Source organism: Capsicum annuum, chromosome 7 (genome assembly GCF_002878395.1).
Source record: "Capsicum annuum cultivar UCD-10X-F1 chromosome 7, UCD10Xv1.1, whole genome shotgun sequence".
Taxonomy (NCBI): Eukaryota; Viridiplantae; Streptophyta; class Magnoliopsida; order Solanales; family Solanaceae; genus Capsicum; species Capsicum annuum.
The window spans coordinates 60,646,637-60,666,885 of record NC_061117.1 but is presented as its reverse complement, the minus strand read 5'-3'; positions in this window follow the sequence as shown (position 1 = coordinate 60,666,885).

Below are 20,249 nucleotides of genomic sequence, written 5' to 3'. Positions count from 1 at the left end.
GAAATTCAAACATGAAATGGAAGGATTTAAATCTCAAATCCATTGTTAACCACGAAAATATATGTTAATCAATCTTCTAAATTTCACCCAAGATTAATTTAAGGCTGACACACCATTTTAAGGTTCTTTGGTCTCAATAATGAGTGGAATTGTCCAATAAGTCTACCCAAGGGGCCCTTTTATAGCCACCACAGGTAATCAGGTATGGTGATCGCCATACATAGATAGAGATCACGACCCCTATTATGGTGATTGCCATAGGGCGATCATGATTCCCCTTTGTGCTAACTCTCACCTCTCAGCACCAACAACTTGGAAAATTTCCAAGTTTTCCTATGATGCCTCGGGATTCATTCAAAATTAGATATAAGTAAATAAACTATGCAACTATACTAATTTTGATGTTCTAGATACGATGAAATAGTTGGATTTTCCAATTGAGTTTGTTTTGATCAAGTATGGTCCCCATACCTAAATTTCCTAATTTTCCAAATTTCCAACCAATAGGTCAAAATGAGGTCGGGTGCATTGGGACCCAAACCAAAGGTCTACCTAGCTTAAAATTGATATTCTGGAGCTACAGGTGTAACTAGAATTTATATTTGAGATTATTTTACTAAAGTTTTTTCCCAATAGTCATTTGAAACCCGCAAAGACTTCTTAACAGGAAATTGGCTATAAAAATGAAAAGAACCGCTCAGTAATTAAACTATCAGTTCTAGCAAGTTATAAATGACTTGAGAAAGCTATAGAAAGGATCTAATGGTGAAAATAAGTGGGAACATGGAAAATGAATTAGAGTGTCATTACATAAATTCTTTGAGTACAGATATTTATAATATTTATTTTTATCTACCTCATTAAAAACCATGTCAGAAAAACTTAGTGAGATAAAATTTTGGCTAAGAAAAGAAGAGTACAACAAGTATTATACTCGCATAAATTAAAATATCACTTATTCTTGTAAATGATGCTCCCTGATACATAAGTACACCAACTACATCAAAATATGGTGCTAACTAACAATTTTCAAGAGATCAAAATTATCTTTTCTTTGTGTTAAATAATCTTATAATCATTGGGGTATTCAATGGACTCGCATTACAACCTCTTAAATTCTTCAAGGATTTTTTTAACATATGTCATCTAAGACATGACAATAATTCACTATACATATTTATGTTTTTTTAGTATTGCCAGATTGAAATAAGCCTCATTTCATCCATCATAAGAGAACATTTCTTCCTAAAATAATGTTAGAAACTTTGCTAAAAATCTTTATGCCTTAAGCATAAGCCATATTTTATATCTTACAATTTTACTTTTTGCATAATAACTCATTTATACCCCATTGACGTTATACCTTGATATTTGGATTGTAAGTTCAAATATTCACTTGTCAAGTGAAACTAAATACTTAAATTACGTACTTTTATTTAGATAATAATTTATTTGTCCATACTCTTTCAGATATTTATATTTAAGATCCTTTCTACAATTATACTATTGAGTGATATATTATATCAAAGATACTATTGACAATCATTTGACAGCGGTTTTAATATGACATAACTTATTAAGATCTCTTCATATTCATCATTATTTAGATACCTAAATCTTTGCCAGTGTTTCATGAAGTGTTATATCGTGGTTTTCTTTCAAAACACTTGCCTCATTATCGTGACAATCTTGATCATTTGCTCCCCTCATTCTTCAAGGAGTTTTACCTTTGAAATAGATTAATCTATCACGCTTAAGATATGCCATATAATTTGTCTTCAAAGGACTTTTTATTGGAGCATTTATAAATGAATTATGACATAGGGCCAACAAATATATCTGGTAATTATTTTTGCCACATTTTACAAATGAATTATCTCTTAAACTTTAAATTTATTTTTTTGTACGAGGATCTAGATAATTTATTTCACACATCAGTTATTGTTGTTAGTTATCTCTTTCCTTAACGTAAGAAAATCTAATATTTATCCCTAACCTCATTGGGGACCCATCTTTGTGCATTGTTGTAGAATTTCGAAAAAAATTAAATCTAAGTTAATATTGTAGAGGAATATAACATTAAGTTTATGAAGAGTAGTGTAGGCACAATTATTTATCTCGATATTTGTTGCCTATTAAAATAAATAATAAGTGATGCCTCTGTATATTTTCTTTTTATATATTTGTTACTAATATTAGGAATATGTGGGGGTCACCTCTTACTTTTTTTCCTAAACTAGCATTAAGTGAAAAAGGAGGGAGTATTTCTTCTTTCACTGGAAATCATTTCTAGGAAACAAGAAATAGGATCTACTCCTTTGTTTCTTTCTTTCTTCCATTTTCTTCCCTATCAACAAGGAGAATTAATATAAATTATTAAGAAAGGAGTATAAGTGGTGGAGGGGTACCTATGTTCTTTGGTTTATAAGCTAAAGGATTTTGTGGCAATCTCAAAGGATTTCAAGAATTAATTTATAAAATCTATAATTGAAATTGAACTTCAAGAGGTAAATTTTTTATAATACTTTTTAATATAATTATAGATAAGTATTTACGAATGTTTAATTTGAATCTTTCCACTATTTTTTGAAATGGGTTCATGAGAAAAAGGGGAAAAGGAAATTTTTTGATAAAAAGGAGTTTTTAGGGGTTTCTATTAATTGAATGGATTTAATGTTCAATTGTATAAGTTGAAAAAGTTAGAATTCAAAGATTATCAAAAAAAATTATTAAATACACCTACGGGTCATTGATGGACATATATGTTATCTTTGTAGTTAGTAGATGGGCTATCAGATATCTTGAACGGGTGGTTGGAAGGATAAAAGCTACACTTTCACAGGTTGAATTGTTTGAGGCTCAATACTATCGTAGTTAATAAAATACTAAAGTATGTAAAACTTAATCTTCCCTCGCTACTAAGGCACCACCCTACGTCATATGCTTCTTTTTGTCAATATTAATATGATTCTCATAAAATACGAGAATAGAATCCTTATATTGTCGTACACATTATTTCCTCATTCTACCAGCAATCTTATAAGTATCCATCTTGCTTTCTTTGTGTTAAGTCTTAATGATATTTCATATTATCGTAAGTCTCTTCACTTAGAAGTTCTTAGGCCACCAGTTATAAATATCATAAGTTATGAATAAAAGTAAATAGTAAATAGTAATATCATAGTTGTACTTCTATATATTAGCTAAGTGATCATTACCATTATTCACATGTCATAGGCTTTTAAGACATTATTGGATGGGAGAGTACATAACATTTTCTTGGTATATCTGCTAGATGTGATTCTATGCATAAGATCTAGATGGGCCATTACAATGAGCCTAGACATTAGGGCGTACCCACCTTTGTGGCACCATTTGTTTTTTGAGTCAACTGTAATGTCAAGCATTGATTTTCCCTAACTTGAGCCAACATATACCCTATAAAGTCTACGGGAAGGATCTTATAGTGACCCCTTAGGAAAAGGCATACCTTGTATCAAACTGCGATTGCAGTTATACAGATAAAATCATAGCAATGAGTATTTGAGCAATATATGCATTATACTTATCGTGAATTACTTTTGGTAGGCCATCTTATGATTATTTGTACTACATATAGATTAAATACATCACCTAGGCAAATTATAAGCCTTATATTATAATGAACACTTTCCTAAACATAATATAAGAAACTAATAAAATTGGTGCATAGGTTACAATTTCATGTCGTATACGTGTTACTTGTTGGCTAATACTTCTTTTACTTTATCATTTGATTCATATGAGCATCATCACTTTTCCAATTATTATTCTATTTTTTTCATACCAGTATATATTGTATATATTATTTTAAAACACCCTGGGTTTAGGTCCTTAGAAATTTTCTGGGTTTTGGACCTTTTTAACGTCATACAACTGACCATACTAGTCGTATGGTAAAGGTATAGGTCAGGTAATCCAGTCGTATATTATCCAGTATTGGGTAGTTGAGTTTCTAGAATAGATATGACTTAGGTAGGTATGAGTCGTATGGTGGGTGATGGGTCATAGGTTTGGGTTTTCTTCACTTAATTTGAAACTTAGTAACTTAACTTGGATTGAGTATAGCTCACCATGAGCCGTGAGATAGGGTACTAGTGGTATAGTCCAACTCGTATGTTGGACTGTGTCAACCCCCTCTAGATTCTGCCTAAGGTATGGGTTAAGGGTATGTTTCATATGTTTGGGTATGATTGGGGCTTGGTGGTTGTATGCTGGATAGTATTGGGGGTCTAAGGGATGCTTAGGGTAAGAGTGGTGGGTACCACTCTTATGATAGGGTATGAGTGGTATGGTAGAGTCATACCCTCCTATGGAAAATTAATACAGTTTAAGTTGGGGGTATTCTGGATATTCCCCCCTTATAACTCCTTGAGACCCCACAACTTAAAACACCTTTTTTTGGAGCTTCATTAACCTATTTGCTATTAATCAAACACTCTAAACTCTCTCAAAATCTCTCAAGTCTCTTGGGTTAAGCTAAGATTTCCTCAAGGTGGTCAATTGAGGATTATATGGGTGATTTCTTCTCATCTTTTCTCAATCTAAGGCATGTTACTCCTTCGTGCCTGTTTGTTCCAACTAATGGCCTATTTTATAAATTGTTTTCATGGCATGAATGTTGTATGGTTTTGGGTTTTCAAATATATATTAGGGTTTTTGGTTATAGATGCTTGGTTATGGTTTCACCATGTTTTAATTATGGATTTACATGTTTTAATAGTGGTTTGGACATTTGGTTGTATGGGAATGATTACTTAGTACATAGTTTTTGTTTTGGAAACACTATGCCCCTAATATTTTTGATAAAATGCCTATGAAAATAGTTTTACTACACTGTTTGACTTTTAATGGATCTATTGCATGGTCTAACTTAGTAATCGAAGCCTAAATGGTAAAAATGGTTTAAATGTTTTGGAATGGTTAAATGGTATGGTCTCGGTGGTTATGGTTGGTCTTATTGAAAGCCTTGTAAGGTAGAAGGGAATCCCCCAAGAAAACTTAACAACAAATATCTTATAGGGTACATGGGATTCTCCCAAGTCAACTTAATAATGTAAACTATGGGTACATGGGAATCTATTCTTATTAAGAGGATAGCTAAGGACATTAATTACAAGCTATAGTCGGTATGATGATACCACTACTTATAGCTTTGTTTAATAACAAATGAAATAGTGGTTTGGTTGTATGGTAATGGTTTTAATTGGGCAATAATGATGGGGTGTGATAGCTAACCATGAAGGTGTAAGTCCAATGGACAGACATGGGAAACTCACATTTGCCGACATGAGGATTGGTCATGACGGCCGTATATAATATTCACGGGGTACATAAGAATCCCTTAAGTACACTTGTACATATGTATCATGGAGAGGAAAGGGTACTCGAGAATTCCCTACCTCTATGGTATCTGTGGTTTATGCAGCTATACGCATCAGAGATTATTCTGGGGGTTACACTGGACCCATGTAGCCCGTAGGTAGTTCTAGGATGGTTAAGCTACACATACCCAAGTTAATGGTTTTAAAGGCATGCTAAACCCGATATCTTTTTCCAGCATGGTTATATATATGTATGGTTGCAAATGTATATGGTTGGTTTACTTGATTTTAATGTTTGGCATTATATTATCCTTATCCTGAGTACTTGCTAGCATTCACCCACTAACCCATCTTCGAGCGGCTGTATCCCCATGCAATGCAGGAACCAATCATTCTACTCCTCCTACTTTGTGATCAAATTTGGGATCAACTTGGTTGGATTGAAGTGGTGAGCTTTCATATTCCAGAAGGCTCCATTTTATGTCATGGATGTTTTTACATATTTTGTTCATTATATAGACTATGATTTTGGCTATGGTCGGGGGCATGTCCCGATCGAATATTATTTTACTTTTGGTTAGAGGATTTGTGGAACTATTATGGATTGGTATAGGCGGTGTCGATATTAGTGTCAGTCTTAGTATTGGCATTAGTATCGGGGCTGATACCGCTTGACTATATTTATTGATTGTTCCATCCTATTATGTTATGAACTTGTTCGTAGTTATTATTTAGGTTTTGGTATGGTTATTGGTTGGGTATTGGATGGTTGGACTTGCTTGGGTTGGTCATAGTCGTGGATCTATCCCAGAGTCAAGATTGGTGCAACTACACTATATTTTTATATATTTGGGATTTATCCAACTCAAGGGGTATGTTTGGTTGGGTTGGGTATCTAGGGGGTGGTCCCCGATCCTAGTTGGACTTGGGATGACCATTATGATATGGCCCTAGTTCGAGTCGTGTTAAGTTGGTAGTAGAGCTTTAGGTTCATGGTCAGTTAGGAGTCCACAAAGCTGTGTTGAGTAGAGTCTCTTTTAAGGGTGTATAGTGCACCACACTCACAAGAGAGAGGCTGCAAGGCATTTTGGAATGTTTCTCTTTCTTTGTGTTCTATTTTCAAGCTTGGAGTCTAAGTCCTAGAATCTTTTCTAATTTCCTATTTGTTCACCTTTTAGATCATACCTCAATGATCTGATGCACATGTCATTTCTATGAGAGACTTTCTCTAATGCATTTTTGGACCATTTTTTTCTGCAGGAGTTGAGAGAAGCGAAGGCGAAGGAATTTGTTATTCTAAAACCAGGAAAGATGTCAGTCTAGAAGTATGCCTTAATATTTTACCAGTTGTCTAGGTATGCTTTAGAATGGTGTCTAATATGAGAGCCAGGATGAGAAAGTTCACTTCAGGGCTATCTTGTGATTTGATCCTTAAAAGCAAGACTGCATTGCTGATTAAGGACATGGATATCTCAAGGTTTGTTTTTCATATATAATAGGTGGATGAGGAAAAAAGAAAACAGGCTGAGATAGGGGAAAGTCAGAGTAAGAAGTTCAGGTTCTTTAAGTAGGGTGGACAATAGAAAAGTGGTCAAGATTGTGGTAACTGGCCAAAAAAAATGGGGGAGTTTTGGTCCTTTCTCCACTGCTTGTATTGCTTACCCGAAGCAGTTGGGTGATAGACATCAGTATGGTAACAACAACTTCAGGGAATAGGGTGCCCAATCTCAGGCTAGTAGGGTTCAGTCAGTCTCATCATGTCCTCCTTGAAAGTTTTGTGGTCAGTTATATCGGGTCTTTTGTGATGAGGGAAGGGACAAGTGCTTCAAATGTATCAGCCAGGCCATATTCTTAGAAATTATCCAATTAGTAAGGTTGATTCAGGGGTGAATAGGGTTCCGATTGCCTTTTCATTTGCTTCTACACCAAAGGGTATTTCTTCTCCTTCTTCTGGTACCTACAAAGTCTAGAATAAGTTATATGCTCTTATATCTCGACAAGAGTCTGAGGCATCGCCTTTTGTCGTGGCTGGTATGTTACAACTCTTTTATTGTGACGTATATTATTTACTTGATCTAGGGTCTACTCTCTCTTATATCACCCCATTTTTGCTGTGTATTTTTGTTTAAATCCCGAGGTTATTTTGGATACTTTTTCTATTCTACCCAGTAGGTGACTCTATGGTTGCTAAAAGAGTCTATAAGGGGTGTGTGGTATCTGTTGGTAGTAAGGAGACTTTGGTGGATTTTTTTGAATTAGATATAATGGATTGTGATATCATTCTGGGGATGGATTAGTTACGCTCGTGCTACACATCCTTAGATTGTCGGATTCGTAGGGTTATCTTTAAGTTCCCTGGTTAATCAGTTACAGAATAGGAGGGTGGTTTCTTAGCTCCTAAGGGGAAGTTTATATCATATCTTAAAGCTCAGAGGTTAATATCTAAAGGGTGTCTCTATCATTTGGTTCGAGTTAAAGACTCTAACTCGAAAGGTCCTTCTATGTATTTGATTCTGGTAGTCAATGAGTTTCCTAAGGTCTTTTCGAATGATCTTTCTGTTGTTCCTATGGATAGGGAGATTGATTTGGTTTTGGACATTCGTCCAATATCTATTCCTCTTTATAGAATGGCTCTGGCTGAGTTGAAGGAGCTCAAAGAGAAACTTAAAGATATTTTGGATAAGGGTTTCATCCCTTCTAGTGTGTCCTCGTAGGGTGCACTGGTGTTATTCATGTGTAATAAGGATGATTCCCTTCGGATGTGTATTGACTATCAATAGTTGAATAAGGCGACGGTTAAGAACAAGTATCCTCTTCCTAGGATAAATGACCTGTTTGATTAGTTGTAATGTGCCAAATTTTTTTCAAAGATAGATCTTCGGTCTGGGTATCATCAGCTTAAGATTACGGAGGTGGATATCCTTAAGACAACTTTTCATACCTGATATAGGCACTTTGAGTTCTTGGTTATATCATTTGGTTTGACCAATGCCCAATGGCGTTCATGGATTTGATGAATAGAGTATTCTGTCAGTTTTTGGATCTGTTTGTTATTATGTTCATTGATGACATTTTGGTGTACTCTAAGAGTGAGGGAGATCATGCCAATCAACTCTGTATGGTGTTGTAGACCTTGAAAAAATAGTAGTTGTATGCCAAATTCTTGAAATATGAATTCTGGTTGAACTTTGTCACTTTTTTGGGTCATATTATTTCTAGTGTGGGGATCATAGTGGATCCACAAAAGGTGGCGATGGTTAAGAAGTGGCCTAGACCCACGACTCCAACCGACATTTGGAGCTTCTTGGGTTTGGCCAGGTACCATAGGAGGCTTGTGGAGAGTTTTTTGAAGATAGCTACCCCATTGACTAAGTTGAATCAGAAGAAGGTAAATTTCTCTTGGTTGGATGCTTGTGACGGTAGTTTTGAGAAACTGAAGAAGAAGCTAACTTTGGCTCTGGTTTTGACTTTACCTGAAGGCAATAAGGGGTTTGTGGTTTAGTGTGACACATTTCGGGTGGGACTTGGCTCTGTTCTGATGTAATATGGGAAGGTGATTGCTTATGCTTCTAGGCAATTGAAGATACATGAGAGAAATTATCCTACCCATAATTTGGAGCTTTTTGTGGTGGTGTTTGCATTGAAAATATGGTGGCACTATTTGTATGGAGTGCACGTGGACATTTTTTTTGATCATAAAAGTCTACAATACGTGTTTACTTAGAAAGACCTTAACCTCAGGCAGAGAAAATGTCTTGAGCTTCTCAAGGACTATGACATGAGTTTTCACTACCATCCAGGTAAGGCTAATATTGTTGTTGATGCTCTTAGCAGGTTGTCCATCGGGAGTTTAGATTATGTTAATAAGGAAAGGCAGAAGTTGGTGAAGGATATTCATCGCTTGGCTAATCTTGGAGTTTGCCTTTTTAACTTTGAGAATGGTGGTGTATTGGTACAAGAAGTGGTTTAGTCGTCTCTTGGTGTAGATATCAAAGATAAGCAAATGCTAGATCCTATCTTGATGAAAATCAAGGGTGATATATATGGGCAAAAGGTATTGGTATTTGAGATCAGTTATGATGGTACCTTATGGTATCACGGAAGGTTATATTTTCCTAATGTAGATGGTTTGCAAGAAAGGGTATTAGCCCCGACACATAAATAATGCTATGTTATTCATCTCAACTTGATAAAAATGTATCATGATCTCAAGAAGATGTATTGGTAGAACGGTATGAAGAAGGCTGTGGCTAATTTTGTGGTCAAATGTTTGGTGTGTCAACAAGTGAAAGTTGAGCACATAAAGCCTGAAGGCTTATATCAGGAAATTAAATTGCCTGAATAGAAATGGGAAGTGATCAACATGATTTTGTTATCGATCTTCCTCAATCTCGAAATCACTTTGATTCAGTTTGGATCATCATGGATAGGATGACAAAGTCGGCTCACTTCTTTCCAGTGAGGACTAACTTTTTGGCTGAGGATTATGTGAGGTTGTATCTTCATGATATTGTAAAGCTGCATAGGATACCTATTTCAATTATCTCTAATCATGGCACATAGTTTTATATCACTTTTGGCGGTCCTTTCAGGAGGGGTTAGGTGCCAAGGTTAGTCTGAGTACTGCTTTCCACCCGCAGATTGATGGGCAAGCAGAAAGGACTATTCAAACATTGGACGATATGATTCGTGCATGTGTGATTGATTATGATGATAATTGGGTTGAAAAGCTACCTTTTGTAGAGTTTTCTTACAACAATAACTATTATTCTAATATTGGAATGGGCCCTTTTAGGGGTTGTATGGTAGGAGGTGTAGATCTCCTATTGGGTGGTTTAAGCTTGGTGAGGTGGATATGTTTGGCCTGGATTTAGTTTATCAGGATACAAAGAAGGTAAAGGTGATTCAGGATAAGATTAAGGCTTCCCAAAGTTGCCAAAAGTCCTATGCAGATGTAAGGAGTAGGGACTTGGAGTTTGAGGTTGGAGATAGGGTGTTCCTAAAGGTATCTTCCATGAAAGGACTAATATGGTATTAGGAAAAAGGTTCAGTCCCTAATATGTTGGTCCTTATGTGGTTTTGAGGAGGGTTAGTAATGTGGCTTATGAATTGGAGTTGTCTCCTAGTTTGAGCTCCATTCATTCGGTATTCTATGTCTCTATATTGAGAAAGTGTATAAATGATCCTTCATCGGTTGTTCCTTTGGAAGGATTGGGTATCTTAGATTCTCTATCATATAAAAAGATCTCGGTTGAGATCTTGGATCAGCAAGTTTTTTAGTTGTGGACCAAGGGAGTAGCTTTGATTAAGGTTCTATGGTGGAACCACAAGGGGGAAGAAGCTACTTAGGAAGCGGAAGAGGCCATGAAGTCCAAGTATGCACATTTGTTTCTGCTCTAGATATTTGTGTAGAAGTTTTGTGTCCTTGATCACATCTTTGTTTTCTAACTTAGTTAAAGGAAGGTGTATTTCCTTGCATCCTTATTTTCTAACTTAGTTAAAGGATGGAATGGTTATGATAGGGTGTAATTCATGCTTGTACTACCTTGTTCCTCATTCTGGGATAAATGATCCTAGCAGGGGAGACTAAAATACCCTGGGTTTTGGTCCTTAGAAATTTCTTGGGTTTTGGAATTTTTGGACATCATACGACTCACTATACTAGTCGTATGGTGATGGTGCGGGTTAGGAAACCCAATCTTATGTTGCTAAGTGTTGGGTGGTATTGGGTGGTTGAGTTTCTAGAATGGGTATAGCTTGGGTGGGTATGAGTCATATGGTGAGTGATGGGTCATAGGTTTAGGTTTTGCTTCACTTAATCTGAAGCTTAGTAACTTAACTTGGATCTGAGTACGAGTGGCTCACCATGAGTCGTGAGATAGGGTATGAGTGGTATAGTCCAACTAGTATGTTGGACAGTGTCAACCCCCTATGGATTTGCCTAAGGTACGGGTTAAGGGTACGTGTCATATGCTTGGGTACAATTAGGGCTTGGTGGTCGTATGTTGGACAGTGTTGGGGGTCCAAGGGATACCTAGGGTACTAGTAGTGGGTACCACTCATATAATAGGGTACAGGTGGTATGGTGGAGTCGTACCCTCTTGCGGGAACTTAATACAGTTTAAGTTGGGGGTATTCTAGACATTTCCCCTTATAACTCCTTGGGACCCTACGACTTAAAACACCTTTTTGGAGCTTCATTAACCTATTTGCAATCAATCAAACACTCTAAATTCTCTAAAAATTTCTCAAGGCTTTTGGGTTAAGCAAAAGCTAGGGTTTCCTCAAGGTTGTCAATTGAGGCTCACAGGGGTGATTTTTTCTCATCTTTTTTCTCAATCTAAGGCATGTTACTCCTACCTCATTGTTAGTTCCAACTAAAGGCATGTTTTATGAATTGTTTTCATGGCATGAATATTGTACAATTTTGGGTTTTCAAATATATGTAGGGGATTTTGGTTATAAATGATTGGTTACTCTTTCCCCATGTTTTAATTATGGATTTTACATGTTTTAATGGTGGTTTGGATATTTGGTTGCATGGGAATGAGTAATTGGTACTTGGTTTTGTTTTTGGAAATACTATGCCCCCTATGTGTTTGATAAAATGCCTATGAGAATGATTTTACTACATTGTTGAATTTTTAATGGAACTATTGCATGGTATAACTTGGTAAATTAACCCAAAATGGTATAAATGGTTTGGAATGGTTAAATAGTAAGGTCTTGGTGGTTATGGTTGGCCTCGTTGAAAGCCTTGTGGGGTACAAGGGAATCCCCCAAGCAAATTTAATAACAAACATCTTGTAGGTACGTAGGATTCCCCTAAGTCAACTTAATAATGTAAACTTGGGTACTTTGGAATCCCTTATTATTAAAAGGATGGCTAAGGACATTGCTTGCAAGCTATAGTTGGTATGACGATACCACTACTTATAGCCTTGGTTAGTAATAAATGGAATGGTGGTTTGGTTGTGTGGTAATGGTTTTAATTGGGCAATAATGGCAGGGTGTGATACCTAATCGTAAAGGTGTGATACAATGGATGAACACTGGAAACTCATTTTTACCGATATGAGGATTGGTCATGATGACCATATATGATACTTATGGGGTACATGGGAAGCCCATAAGTACACTTGCTCATATGTATCATGGAAAGGGAAGGATACTCGAGAATCCCCTACTCCTATGGTATCTCTAGTTCATGCGGCTACATGCATCAGGGCCTATTCAGGGGGTTGCACTGGACCCATATAGCTCGTGGGTGGTTTTAGGATGGTTAAGCTACTCATATCCAAGTTAATGGTTTTAAAGGCATGCTAAACCCAGTATCCTTTCCTAGCATGGTTATATATATATGTATGTATGGTTCCGAATGCATATGGTTGGTTTACTTGATTTTAAAGGTTGGACTTATTTTATCCTTATCCTAAGTACTTGATAGCATTCACTGGCTAACCCATCTTTGAACAGTTGTATCCCCACGCAATGTAAGAACTGGCCATTCTACTCCTTCTACTTTGTGATCAGATTCGGGATCAACTCAATTGGATTGAAATGGTGAGCTTCCATATTCCGAAAGGCTCTATTTCATTTCATGGATGTTTTTACATATTTTGGTCATTATATAGACTATGGTTTTAGCTATGGTCGGAGGATGTCCCGACCGGATATTGTTTTACTTTCGGTTAGAGGCTTTGTGGAACTACTATAGGTTAGTATGGGCGGTGTCGGTATTGGTGTTAGCCTTAGTATTTGAATTGGTATTGGGACTGATACCATTTGACTGTATTTATGATTATTCCATCTTTTTGTACTATGAAATCGTTCTTGGTTATTGTTTTGTTTTTTGTATGGTTATTGGTTGGGTATTGGATGGTTGGACTTGCTTGGGTTTGTCAAAGTCGTGGACCTATCCCTGAGTCTTGATTGGGGAAAATATGCTATATTGTTATATGTTCAAAATTCATCCGACTTAGAGGGTACATTTGGTTGGGTTGGGTATCAGGGGTGGACCCCGGTCCTTGTTGGACTTGAGATGCCCATTACGACAAGGCCCTAGTTCGAGTTGTGCCACTATTTCCGTTTCAGCTGATATTTTGGTGAGCTCCATCTATCGCTGGAGCTAGTCTATTTTTAGTATTTTTTTATTATATTTACAGGTTTCTAGTTAGGTATGTTGGGCCATATACCTACTAGTCATTCATTTTATAGTGTGCTAAACTGATTAGAGGCTTCATGGACATCATGCCGCATTGTACTATACAGTCTTTTTTGATATAACTCGTCATGTATGTATAGAGCTCACATTAGATACTCTGCTTATTATTAGCCCATAATCTCGTATATGTCATAAAGTGCTTGTAAAGTAAGTGTACACGATTCTTGTCCGCCATTATCATTTAGGGCATGACAATTGTGGTGCAATAATTGAATTATATACTACACATTCAAATTTTCAGATGAGAATTATTTGGTTCCTGACCCTAAACCAATTGTTATATGGGTATCTTTTTCGTTTGATGCATACAAGTGCTGTTAAATTTTAAATAACACATCTCATATCAAATTTTTTCTGGATGATTTATTCTCATAACCAGTTGTTTAGATATAATTAGAGGCATACAATTTCTACTAAACCATCCAACATCATAAACATAATTTATAGTTTGAGGTCATACTTTTAATTTTAAAATCCAAATAAACATCATTGAAAAAATCAAACTGCAAGTTGTAGAAAAACACAAGTGACCATTTAATAGATACATCTACTAAACCATATAATAGTATTTGGTCTACATGACAAGTGAATAGGACCATATTCACCTTTTTATACGTTTTAAAAATTTAGGGGACATAAACTATATCTTAGTTGGTACAATGATAAATTTATCATAAAAATAAACAACGTAAGAAATTGGTGAAGAATTTTCTATTTCTTCAACATATAACCACGTGAATTCTCAATTATTTCTGCATCACATTCAAACCGTGATTTCAACTGATTATACCAACTGATATTTATTTCAATAGACTTTTAGTTTACCATCACATGTGATTCAATCATTATGCCCATATTTTTGTGTTATAAACAGGTGGAAATGACTGTAACCTTTTACATAAATATTTATTACCTTTTTCGATTGTAGTAATATGAAGATATGAAATACTTTTTTAATTTATAGTCTCAATATAATTCATTTTTGGTTCCTTTGATAGCTAATAAGTTTCTTTTGAGATTTACTACAACCACAATATTATGAACAATTTCACTCATCGGTAGTAGTACATTAGCTCTTATAGAGCTCTTAATTAATTTTGTGTACTACCACGTACTATCCATATTGTAATATCCCCTTCAAGGAAATAATTATATAATCATAGTCATGATTATTAAAATATTATAGGCAAGACTCTTTTCTTATTTTCACCCTTTGGTAATTCATGATCAGACATGCTACAACTTTATAATGTAGTAAAAGTACGTGACCAATGATCTTTATGTCAAAACAATTTTTTCTTACCTCTCAAACCTCTAGTAAGGTTAGTGTAAGATCCCGTAAAGTTCCCTTATAGTCTAAGCCTTTAGAGCATGTCAAGTGAAGCATTTTTCCATCTCTAAAAGTTTAGAAATGACTTTCAAAGTAAGTAGTATTTAAATCAGATAGAGTTTTCCAAATTTTGACTTTCTATCGTGTGGGAAATTGAATTAGCTTTCCAACGATACCAATTTCATCCAAATCTGGTATCAGAGTGAGAAGTTATGGCCGTTATACTGAGAGCTGTCAGAACCGCCCAGGTGCGATGGACAGGTTGACGGACCATCGCAACCAAGGCAGTAAACCCATAGCCAAGTGCGGCAGTCAGTCCGACGGAACATCGCCTAAGCCATCGCTACTAACGCAGTGAGCCCCTTTTCTGGTCCAAGTGCGACGGTCGGGCCGACGGACCATCGAGCCAGCGATGGGCCTTCGTACGAGCCATCGCAGATCCCATTCAGCACTTTAAAGACATTTTTAAAAGGATTTTTTGGTCTTTTTCCACCATTTTTTAACACCTAGATATATCAAAACAAAGCATAGAACTTCAGAATCATCCAACGCATCAAGAACTAGGGTTTTCTCTCAAGATTAACCCTCAAGAGAAAATCCAAATCTTTATCCAACAACCTTAAGATTCCACCATAGTTTCTACAAATTGTGTTAGGATTCAAGGTTCTCAAATCGAAATCTTCAAGAAACCTCACTCAAGAGTACGAAAAAGAGCCTCAAGCAAGCTTGTTCATCTACAAGTCATAATCTAAGGTATGTAGGGTTTGACACTCCTTTCGTCCTTGTGCCCAAAAGTTGTTTTAATTACAAAGATATATGGTTTTACATGTTTTCTTATGAAATTGAAGTATGGGTTTATACCCTATTTTATTATTTCTTGAGATTATTATGGTTTCAATGTTTTAGAAATTAAAGTACATGAGTATGTTGAGATTATAATGCATATTGCTGAAATTTTTAGATTTATCTATGATTTATGAATCTTTATGATATCGAGTATGAATTTTGATACGCCTTAATGTGAGATTGATATATGGGTCACTAAACCTTATTTGAGATTGTAATTTTAAGAACTTTTGTGCTATAACCACCCATGATTTGAGTATTTTGAGATTATTGAGAAAGTTTTGACCTTGACGGTCATAGTAGCTTTGAAATTCACTTTTTTAAATGAGATCATAGATTTTATAGTTGGGTTATTTACGAACCATGAGATTATTTTAAAGTGGATCTCCATGATATGAGCATTGCTAAATAAAGGGAGTAGCATTTAGCACCGAGTTGGGTAATTTACTATAGTTTCATACCCCAGAACTACGTGCCACCATAGGATTAAGATTAATGGGCCCGAGGCCGAGATAGTGATCACTGAGTTGAGGCTATACTCCCTGGCAAGAGTATGGCACCTCTCCCCAATGTGAGGTTTCTTCCTTAGGAGGACAAGATGTTGGACTCCATGTAGCTCGTATGGTGTATGTCGGTTAAGAAAACCTCCCTAATAGCAAGATTTTTTAGAGTAGTTTCTTAAAGTAAAATTTTCCCAAAAAGAAAGAAGTTTTCCCTATTAGTAAGAGTAAGTAATTAGTTTCTAAAATAAAGGGTTATGTATGAATAGGGATTAAAGTGTGTGTGGTTTGTTATTGTTAGCTTCTATGTAGTATTTCATATTGATGGGTTTTATTATTTCTTGACGCTTTTGGTTTGGATTTATCGGTGAAAGCCCCAATTATCCATATGGGTTAGATGGGTGAAAGCTCCAAACTCTAGAAAGCTCAAGGCCATCTCTGAAAAAAGGGTTTTGGGTAACTTTAGGGATCCATATCATCCTTGAAAGAGGGATGTGGAGCCTAAAGTAATGGTAGACAATTATATATATAGTTTGCTAATCTATCACTTAGGAATAAGGGTGGTTGTGAAGTCAACTATACCCTGGGTATTATCCTAGAAATTGGGATGCCTAAATTGAGGTTTGTTTACCAATTGTTGAACACACCCATTAGGTATTCGAAAGAATCAATGGGTGAAAGTTTGGTGTTTTGTTAAAAGACTAGCATCAAAACCTATAGCCAAACCTACCCTCATTTGACCTACTAATAATGCAGTTAACTATTAGTATTCACATGTCACTTCCCTTAGTAATTCATAATCCCAAGATCCGTGACTAATTGACAAAACTCTAATTATTCATAGCCCCAAATTTATACTAGAAAAACCCAAAAATAAACATTAGTGTTGATACTTATCTCCCCCATTTTTATCTTTATGTAATATTGGTTTGAATTTAACAATATCCAGTATTTCGAATTAACTTGATTCCCACTGACGTTTTTCCTCGTAGATTCAACCCCGACTCCAAAGTTGGGTAAATATATTAACGACCACCACCTTACACTTGAGCGTTAACAAAAAAATTGCTCCATTGTTGGGGAACAATTTGGTGTATTGAGTTAGTTTGGACTTCTAGCTCACTTGCTTGAATTCAAAATTGTAAATATTTGTTTGTTCTTTTATTTTGTTTCATTTGTTAGGTAGTTTTTATTTTTGTTTATTTTTCGCTATGGCATCTTGGGACAAATATTATTTTGGTAGTTGGAAATCCAATATGGATTATCCATATCCATATTGTGATGGACCACGCTTTCTGCAAGATTATAGATATGCTCCCCGAAAAGAGATGCATGCACCATCTTGATCCTATAGGGAGTATGATTGTTCTTTTTATGGTAGTCGGGATGAACATTGGAGTGATTGTCCAGATGCCCCCTCCCCTCGTTATACTAACCCAAATTCTAGTTCTTTTTATGAGCTTCATAGGTCTCATGATTCATCAAAGGAAGAAAAACATGCCAGATACAATGGTGTTGAATCAATGCTTCAATTTATCTTGGATCGGGTGGAAACAATGGGTAAAACCTATATCTCATGCATCAAGCCGTGGGGGCATGGAAAGAGAAAATCAAAAGGATAGAAGAAATGGGTATGAAAGCTTATCTTTCAAATACCATGAGTATACCTACTCTTCTAATGAGATCAAAGTTGAAGAATCCTCGGTGATTTACCAACAAACTAAACTAATCTTGAGAGATGATGCCAAGATTGAGAAAGTGGTACTTGAGTCAATAAAAGACGTCCAACTAATCCATTATGAAGACTCTAATCCATTTTGTGTTGAGGATGCCAAGAGAGATATAAGTCTGAAATTAGGAACAAGACCTCACTCGAACCCCTTTTCAACATTGTGCTCGGTGGAGTTGATGAAAGTCAATCCAACCAAGCAAATAATGAATCTTGGAGAGAAGGAACAATGTCCCTATATCTTGGAATTTGTCTTCCAAAAAGGGAATACAGAAACCCAGACACAAAGGCCAAGGATATTAACTTCCGATGTTCAAGTAGAGACCTATTGATGTTTCTTCCTTTTCCCAAGGATCCCACTTAGAAATTTGACATAAAATTAGGTAAAAGGTTCAAATATTCAAAGTGGCATGATAGAACATGTGTCATCGTGCCCTTAAATTTGCTTAATGAGCCTCAAAGATGTATTAATCAAAAAATTGGGCAAAAAATTCAAATCCTTTAAGTGGATACATAAGTGAGGATTGAAGAAGCGTCATACCGCGACATTAAATCAAGTACTTGATAGGATGCAACCCATTGTTTTTATGTTTACACTATTTACTTTTGAATAAATCACAAAATTTCAATGTTTCGTAGGTTCTTTGGATAGGTTGGAAGCAGAAAACAAGGGAAAACCCAGTTTAGAAGTGTGGAAGCCATGCAGCAAAATAGGGCAAAATAAAGGAGCAGATGACCTTAGCTACCGCGATTGCACCAATCATGTCGTGATCGTGCCTCTGTGTCCAGCCTTCCATATGGTTATCAATGCAATTTTAGGGAGCCCTTTTACCCTTATTATGCTTTCGTGTTATCTAATAAGGCCACTACAAGTCTCTTTAGTTGGGGGTATGGCCTTATCCTTGTGTGTATTCATTGGTTTGAAATACTTGAACTTAGTACGCACGAAGCATGAAAATTTTGTGAGTTGTTTGTTTTTATTTTTGGTTTTCCATTTCTTTTAATAATGATGTGGGTGAGCTTTTCCCATTGATAGACTAAGTGATGACATTCTTAAAGGAAAAGCATCGTATTTGGGTTTTGAGTCATAGATGCAGGGGAATTCTGAGTACCCGTGGAATCAAGGTCATAAATACAAGGGAAGTCTGAGTACCTTTACCATTGCAAATTTGGGATTGCACTAATACCATTAGCAAAGTCTAAGTAGCCATATGGTTGGTTTGCCCATATTAAGCAGAAATATGAGGCTAAGGCTTTGGTTGCTGCCGTGAGTTAGCAAATTAAGCATGGCACAAATCCAAAACAAACAACCCCCTCCGTCCAAAAATATTTCAAAAACTCAAGGGGCATGGACGTGAGCAACTTTGTAACAAAACTTGTTCTCTTTTTTGTGGCTTCAAAAATTTTTGACTTGTGAATAGTGATAGATACTATAATTTTGTCTCTAATGGAGGGATAATTTAGGCTCCTTGTAAAATTTTGCATGCCATGTGCGGTGAGTAAATTGTCTTCATCTCTTGTGTACTTGTGTTATCTAGAACTTGCCCCGTTAGTCGTTCAAAGGTAATTTTAATTGTATTTGGTTTGAGAAATGATCTTAGGTCATCCTTGTGATTTTGGAACCTTTCATTGGCAACACACTACAAACCGTTAACCATTTTTTTACTCCCTCTTTTGAACCGTATCCTCTTTGAACTTGAAAATGCAACATGAGGCTAAAATCCAAAGTTGGGGGTGGTGAAGATTGTTGGAAGTAATTTTTGTGCCACAAAGTTTTTAGTGAAATACCTAAAGTGCCTAAGCATTGTAAACAAGTGAATCGAAAAAAAAGGGTCAAACAAAGGAAAGAATTGCCTGAAAATTGCAAGAAAAGGAAATCATAGAAAATGGGTGAATAAAGGAAGCAAAAAGTAGGCATATTAAAAGATAAAATATCAAAGAGGAGTATCCCATAGTTAAAAAGGCGGATTAAATAGTGTGATAAAGATGTTCAGGAAAGGGTGTAGCCATGTTGTTCCCAAATGATATCCTACCCTAACCCGAAGCTACATTACAAGTTCAAAAGTCCTTTAAGATCTTCAACCATTTAATTTCTTTGTAGTGGCGATTGAAAATAGGGGCAAGCCTATGGTATGACACTTGTTAATATATAGAGTTCTTTCATGAGGGTAAGAGTTTTTGCACTTAAATTCCTTATTGCCTATTGAGTAACTTGGCATGTTGAATTTTCTTTCTTGTGAGGAGGCATGTGAATGAG